The sequence below is a fragment of the Sardina pilchardus genome, chromosome 16 (genome assembly GCF_963854185.1).
Source record: "Sardina pilchardus chromosome 16, fSarPil1.1, whole genome shotgun sequence".
Classification (NCBI taxonomy): domain Eukaryota; kingdom Metazoa; phylum Chordata; class Actinopteri; order Clupeiformes; family Clupeidae; genus Sardina; species Sardina pilchardus.
In genome coordinates this window covers 15718166-15726090 of record NC_085009.1, presented here as the reverse complement: position 1 = coordinate 15726090, position 7925 = coordinate 15718166, and the positions used below count along the sequence as shown (strand labels likewise).

At 41.4% G+C, this 7925-nt stretch overlaps 1 protein-coding gene across 1 annotated transcript in view; it reads left to right on the top strand.

Moving 5' to 3' along the window:
• Positions 1-480: 480 nt before the first annotated feature.
• kcnj10a (potassium inwardly rectifying channel subfamily J member 10a) overlaps positions 481-7925 on the top strand; it is a 45099-nt gene continuing 37654 nt past the window's right edge. Inside the window, exon 1 of the mRNA XM_062516797.1 lies at positions 481-1000. The gene's annotated coding sequence lies outside the window, so the exon portion shown is untranslated. The remainder of the gene's footprint in view (positions 1001-7925) is intronic.

Below are 7925 nucleotides of genomic sequence, written 5' to 3'. Positions count from 1 at the left end.
ACTCATCCAGAACACATTATTTTTGCATTTGCTAATATGATACAGTAGCCTGTTACAGTTGGCTTTAGATCATTCCCTCAAGCATCGAAAAACATTTTGGCAGACGTGAACAACTATTTGTGTAACCTAAGCTCTTTATCGTTTATCAAAATGACAAGTCCTCTCAGTTTTACAGAAGGCCTTGTACATTCACCAAAATACATTTGCTTGTAAAGCTGACAGACTGAACAGTCGAAGAAATCCAAACAAGGGACCTATTATCAGGACAGTGAGCAGTGTGGAGACGAAGGGCGAGAGAGAGAGGGAGAGAGAGAAAGAGAGAGAGAGAGAGAGAGAGAGAGAGAGAGAGAGAGAGAGAGAGAGGGTGGGTGGAGGTTCGGGGTGGAGAGCTGAATTAATGAATTAAAAGGTCCGGAGAGCGAGAAAGACTGTGACTGAATACTTTTTCCATTTATAATGAGAGGGAGAGTGAATTCGAGAGGGCTTCACATTATGCCCTCCTTATCGAGACGGAAAAAGTCCTAGCATTCAACCTTAGTTGTCTTAGATTTTTCTGTTCATCTCATTACATAATAAATCGGTAACATCCGAGCGGGACCGACCGGTACCGACTGACACTCAACGTCTGACGGGAAACCATTGACATTACTCTTCTTCAATTCGCTGTGAACTTTGATTGATATTCAAGACATCTTTATCGAAACCTCTCCGTCAGTCCAATCTAAACTTTTAACACTTTGTTGATTTGGATTGAGACAGTGAGTCAAGTTTGAAAGAAATAGGCTAAATCCAAACGAAAGAGTGAATTGTGACTGGCGTGAACATGCGAGGGACAGACGTGTCAACAATAGCGCGCGGTTCTGTGTCGTGACGGCTCTGTTTTCACCCGAGGTTTGCCTTCTTTGACCCAGCTAATGGTTCCTTGAAAGTCAATCAGCTGGAGCAACAAAGTTTAACGAAAAACAAAACCTAGACTGCAACTTGCAAACCCAGCCAAGCGGTAAGTAATTCCATGTGAATGGTTGTGAGCGTGAGAAAATTATTATTGAAGTCATGTTAAAATTACCATCGCCAAGTAGTCATCATTACAGACGATGAAGTGAATGTCTCAAAGACGAAAGGATGAAACATAATCTATGAGTAGTTACATCTGATTGGCCACAGTCCTTTTTGGCCAACGCACCTGTTGCTGCACCTGTTTACTGTAAGTGCAGTGAAGGTCTTGCTCAAACCCAAATCAGTAAATTATGCAGGCTCAGGTGACTTTCTCAAACAACTAAACAATATCTGTGACTAAAGTTAGCTTATACTGTTGTGAAGCTCAGATCTGCATAGATGACTTAAGTTAAAAGGTCAGGTCAGGTGCCTCATAGACAGTGCATGCGATTCATCAGCAATCATTTTACAGAATCACTGGCATGCTAGCCTACGTTGTGATCAATTTCACTGTTCAGCCTGTCTCTCTTGTGTGGGGCGTATAACAGGTGAGCGGCCAGGTGGTCTTGTAGCCACAGCGACCATGCAATGACCTTTTCTGTGCAGCTGGACACATTGATACAGTTTACATTATAGTTTTGGGAAACAAAGCGAAAAAAAATGCTCAGGCCTTTAGTCTAAAAACAGGAATGTCTTTGGCAAGAAGCGGCTGTTTCACAATTCTTTGTTTATGTTTCGTACATCTGCGTATGTATCTGCATGTGTACATGGTGACTTAACTTGCTTATCATTACGTCCCCACTTACCGTATGGCAAGTGTGTGTGTGTGTGTGTTGGGATGTACAGTATGCATGAGCATGCGTTAGCGCAAATATGTGAGGACACATGTGCATGTGGATTTGTTGATCTTAAAACAATATAAACACACAAACATTGCCCCCCGCTCCTCTTTATAGTAAGACAGGGCTAGAGTACTAAGAGAAGGCTTTTCCCCCTTTGAGACTGGGGCACACACACACACACACACACACACACACACACACACACACACTCAAATCCCTCCGTCCAGAGCCACAGGTGCCTGGCGTACAGAGTCTGACTGGGTCAGGGCACGACGCTGGAGCTGGCAGAGGGAGGCACATTTGCATTGGCACTTCCTCTGAGGCGAGCCGATCCCAGATCCCAGATCAGATGCGATACTGCAGCAGCTCCACAGCCAACACAAATCTGGCTGTGATCGGACTAAGGGAACGTCTGAGAGGAGAGGGCTGATCCTTCAATATCCGTGTAGTCTGCAGTTCAACTATTCAATGCAGAATTCATATAATATAAAAGAAGGATATGTTTGTGTAAGGCTGTTATGTTGTTGACGTTTTCTGGAACAATATAGTGTTGGGAGATGACTTGCCAGTTTGGCAATTTGGCAACACAACCTGTGGGGAGCTGTCCAATACGAGAGGAAACAAAGCTGAAGTTGTCCAATGAGCTGGGATATCTGAATAGGGGTAGCCAATGAGATTTAGGAGTTAAGGGGCTTGCCAGGTTGAACAGGATACAGAATAATGCAGGAAAGTAATCTCTTTGTCCGAAAGTGTGTTGATTGCTGTAGCATTCATGCATGGGTGAAATTAGTCCTGCTTTCACACAATTTTCAAAATGTATGGTCACAAAATTGCAGAATTAGTCTTGCATCTCCTCATTGACACCTCTTATTGATAGGGGAAAAGTTAAATAGCAGAATTTCAATCAATGGCGGGCATGAGACGACTCCTTGTCAATGGTTGTGTAGTGTTATTGTCAAATGTTGTGTTACACTAGTAAGCAAATCAATGAAACTTCTCAAGGTGCAACAAAACCATGTAATATTGATTGATTAGACCACAGTGGAGTATAGCTAATGCAAATATGTACATAAATGTGTAGTTCAAATCACTTTTCTAGTAAAAGTACTGAATTGACACTCTGGAAAGATAATATGAAAGAGCTCGATTGGTTTCAAAAACTGATGGACCTTAAATGGAGCGATATATATATTTTTATCTCCCTCAACAATGGAATTCTCTTCTCTGATTGGCTGATGGGGTGGCCATTAACTTCGTATAACCTGCTACCTTTGAAGTAGTTCCCGTATCACACTTGAATATTAATTCGCCAAACTCGTTACGAAGTTTAAATGAACTGTCACGTTGCATCCAAGCTGAAATACAGACGTGCAGAACCATAGTAACATTGTAGCATATGACGGAGGTGGATTGTAGCTAGTTGGATGCCATGTAGGCTATAAAAGTAGCGATCTTTCAAAGTTAAAGTTAATCAGAATCCTGGGATATGCCCGCTTGACAACGGGAGAGATAGAACTAACGACTGGCTTTTGGCCGTAGCAACCAGCCATTTAGAACTAACGACTGGCTTTTGGCCATAGCAACCATCCATTTAGAACTAGTAACGGCAGTTTTGTCCTGCAAGTAGAAAGTTGATATGTGGCGGAAAGTAGTCCCACAGTCAAGACAGTTTTAGCGATGTTTACGGACGCAACGGTGGAATAAAACTATGTTCTAAATATACAGGTTATGAATACAAACGGGAGATAAGCGGGATAACGGCCTTCGAGGTCGACCGGTTCGATGGAAATAATGGCACGGCGGAGGTAACTCCGTCTCCGTGCTTCGCACGTCGCCGGAGTTCTAGACCTCCACCTAGCCATTATTTCCATCGAACCGGTCACCTCGTCGGCCGTTATCCCTTACTAAACAAGCACAATGCAAAAGGTATTTAATATTTAGCATATTGTTCTGATAAGCTTGGACATAGACCTAACGATCTGGTACCCTAATGAAAGGCTCTTATACAATAGATTCTGAAATAATTATTATGAATAGTAGTGTCAGGTCTTTTACCTGTGATAAACACCATTGCCACGATAACTTTCAAGGTGTTAACTTTCTGCTTGGGCTTTTCAAAATAGTATGAGGGCCAATGAGTGGCCTGTGCTGACGTGTGTGTCTTCCTCATGTGAACAAGGACGTGTAGTCTAGTTCCTATCAGTTGTGTCAATGTTCCGTGTGTGTGTATGTGTGTGTGAGTGTGTGTGTGTATGTGTATGTGTGCGCTACTCTGCATGACAAATTCACCATCAGAGTTCAACAAGGTAAATGATAACTATTTAATTTGGCTTAAGCAATGTGGCAATTGTGGCCCTTGATTTGGCATTTTTTACATAATTTGACCTTTAGGGGAAACTATAAGGGACCCCTACTTGATGCCTTATTGCTTTATGATGGCATTTATTTGTGTTTTATTATACACCGTTAACACCATTAAACTGTGAGATACTTTGTGTGATTGGAAAAAATAGCATAATGTCCATACTCTTATATGACTTTGAACACATCTGCGTCACGACTGCTCAAACCACACTGCAACTGCGACCCGCTTATAAAATAGAAAGGGCGGCTATTTTTTCACTTAACTGCTTATTTCTGTGCAGAAATACATTTGAAAGACCAGTTGATGGTCACAAAAAGTGTTTTACAGTGAGTGAAAATATCAGCTAAAAGCTATACAACTATAACCACATTATCAGACATTATCACATTTTTGCACAACACTTTACACGTTGATTTACAAACCATTGCATATTTCTCTACTTTAGACTCAAATCTCAAAGATAAGTGAGATAAGTGATAAATGAGACATTTAGTCCTGCTTTCACACTAATACAATTTTCAAAATGTATGGTCACAAAATTGCAGAATTAGACTCAAATTCTTTAGACTCAAATCTCAAAGATAATGTCTCCAGAAATGCTCACTTTGTGCTAGTTTGCTTCCGATGGAGCCGCTACTGTTTGAACCTGGCGCTTTGGTTTATTCAATTAGAATCTACACGGACCCGGTTAGGTGTTGCACTAGGGAATCAGCAGGTTACGATAAAGAGGGATTGATGCGTGGCTTAACATTTTTATTATTTGGGAAACAAGATATTCAGTGTCGGAGTGAAGATGTACAGTAAAGAACAGAATATAACAGATGACGTTACTCCACCGGAAACACACATACAGGAAAAGCCTTTTGCGCTAATCTATTGATTAACATAATTTTGGGGTGTAAAGACACATAATGCATCACTGTAAATGCAACGATCAGTTCAAAACACTAGGTAACAGATGAACCAATAGAAATGGAAGGCGTTGTACGACTGAGAGGAAGAGGAGGAGGAAGAGACACTGTTTTGCAAACTGTTTTCAACTGTTTACACACAAATTCTGTTTACTCACACCCTAACCCCATACCTTATTATAGATATGCTTAACTGCCCCCCCCCCCCCACCTGTTTTTAGCTGTGTTTCATTTTGTTATAGACGTGAGGCATTTAGCATTTTTTTGAGCAACAGTTGAATTTATGTGTAGAATTTTGAAACAATGACACACAGCTTTGAAAATGTGTGTAAAGAAGTCGTAAGAAACGGTAAATAATTGCATAGTTTTGACTGTAGTGTTTCATTCCCTCAAGTGTTTCAAAAGATCTGAATGGATGTGATGATATGTGCTCTATAAAGTAGCAGAAATAGGGCGACCACTGACCTGACTCTGGAACATCTGAGGGTTTTTGTACGCACCTCAGGCATATTCGTTTTGCAACGTGTGCGTGAAAACACTGAGATGGGCAATTTGCACATGTGCTATATTTCCGTGTCATGCATATGCATTCATAAGAGGGTCAGGAGAGTGGGAGTTTTGTGTCGAAAGATGAGAGAAGTGTAAAATGCACCTAATTAGGTATTCCCCTGTATGTACGAAAGTGCAAGTCTATTTTGCGGTGAAACATTTGGTAGGCATTTATTCAAATTAATGTGGATAAATAATCAATAAGGAACTTTCAAAGACAACAGAAGTTAACTTCATTCAACTGTGCTTGTGATTGATGTATGCCGTTCCGATGTGAATGCTCACAAATGAACTACCGGAATTCCCTGACTATTAGCCGTGGCTTATGCATTGATTTAGCAAAAATTATTCCGCTATGCGGTTATTTTAACTTGCATAAAACACTGCCCTGCGGCTTATACACAATGTGGCTTATACATGGGTAATTACTGTACGTTTGGTAGGCCTACATACCATGTAATTTTAGGAATAGCTATGGACAGACGGCTTGAAATCCGGATGAATGGGTCACCCACAAACAATAGAATTAGCTAACGCTATCGTTGTGGCTAACTACCTTACATACTGTCAGTATGTCAGAAAATGTATGGAATGACAGTTGAAAAGGTCATTCAGTATAACCATGTCTTCGTTTCACACACTCAGACAATTATTTTACTGTTGGAAGTAATGTTAAGCTGGAAAGACAGTACTGAAAATTTTGTCAGTAGGATCAACATTAGACTTTCCTTTACTTAATTTAACAATAATTGTCAGCCATTATTTATCGGAAATACCGATTGATTGTCAAATAGCTAATATCGACCGATAATATCAGCGCACTGATTTACATGTATCTGAATTTCCTTTAAACACATTCTTGAAGGAAATTCATTTTCATGATAGAAGTGGATGACAGAGAAACATACCTATCATGTCAACAAGATGCTAAGTGTGACAGAGTTGGACCACCCTGCAAATATGGAAGAAAAAAACTTTCACAGCAAGACATTGGCAACTACTGTATATAGCCAAATATAGCCACGAGTTAGCATGCCAGCAAGCCTTTTTTCAGTACCTGCTACCCATTTGTTGGCGTATGTAAGATCTTTGACATTTAGTGGTGAAGTTGGTAGTTTGTAAATCTAGATTTCACTTCCGTGAATGATACCATATGAGCACATGTACATTCTTGTATTGTCATTTTGGAGTGCGTGCTTCTGACCTCTTTGGCGTAAGAGCCAACATCTCAACATGAGAATAATGAAAGGAAAAGAAACATTTTTGCTGATGCGGAAGAAACAGGGGTCTTCTAGGGCACGGAGGCCACCGCTCACTCTTCGTCCGGCAGCCCAGCGCGTGGGGGTCATTATGCAGGATTGTGGGTGTAGTGTACACTGCTTGGACTGTGGATTGTTTCGTGGGGTGGGGGGGTTATAAAGTGGACTTCTGGGGGTGGAGGATTTAGTAAGGCTGTCTTGAGTTCCTCAGTCAGTCAGTTGAAGCCGGCCTAAGGCCTAATGACTTTTGCGTATTGCTAATACTTCATATTATCATGGTCATTTTAGAAATCTGTGCTGAGCTGAGCTGTGAAGTCAATGCAAATACACATTAGGAATACCAATAAGCGTCACAGATCCATTTATTCTGTTACTGTCTGCCCGTTCACTGTCTCTTTCTCTCTCCTTCTCGATTTCACTCTCTGTGTACTACTGCCACACACACAAATACACTCGAGCAAGCACATATCTCTCTCCCTGTCTTTCTCTCTCTCTGTCACACACACACACACACACACACACACACAGACACACACACACACACACTCACACACACACTCTCACATACACATACGCAGTCGTATTTTTCAATGGTGGCTTTTGTCCCTTTCATCTCCTCTCCAAACAAAGGATTCTTGTGCATACTGGACAGGGAGAAAGAAGAGAGAGAGGAGAGAGAGAGAGAGTGAGGGGGAGAGAGGGAGAGAGAGAGAGAGAGAGACAGTGGGTAGGGGTAGTTACAGGCAGAGTGCGACAGAGGAGAGAAGTGTGTGACATGTCAAGCGTGATATATCCACATGTCAAGCAAGGAAGTGCATCTGTAGACAATAAAATATTACATTGACCGATTGCCTTTACATACAGTGTTTGTCACAAAATGTGTCCCTGTTTGTGTGTGTGTGTGTGTGTGTGTGTGTGTGTGTGTGTGTGTGTGTGTGTGTGTATTGTGTATGAGTGTATGTTTGTTTGTGTGTGTGTGTGTGTGTGTGTGTGTGTGTGTGTGTGTGTGTGTGTGTGTGTGTGTGTGTGTGTGTGTGTGTGTGTGTGTGTGTGTGTGTGTGTG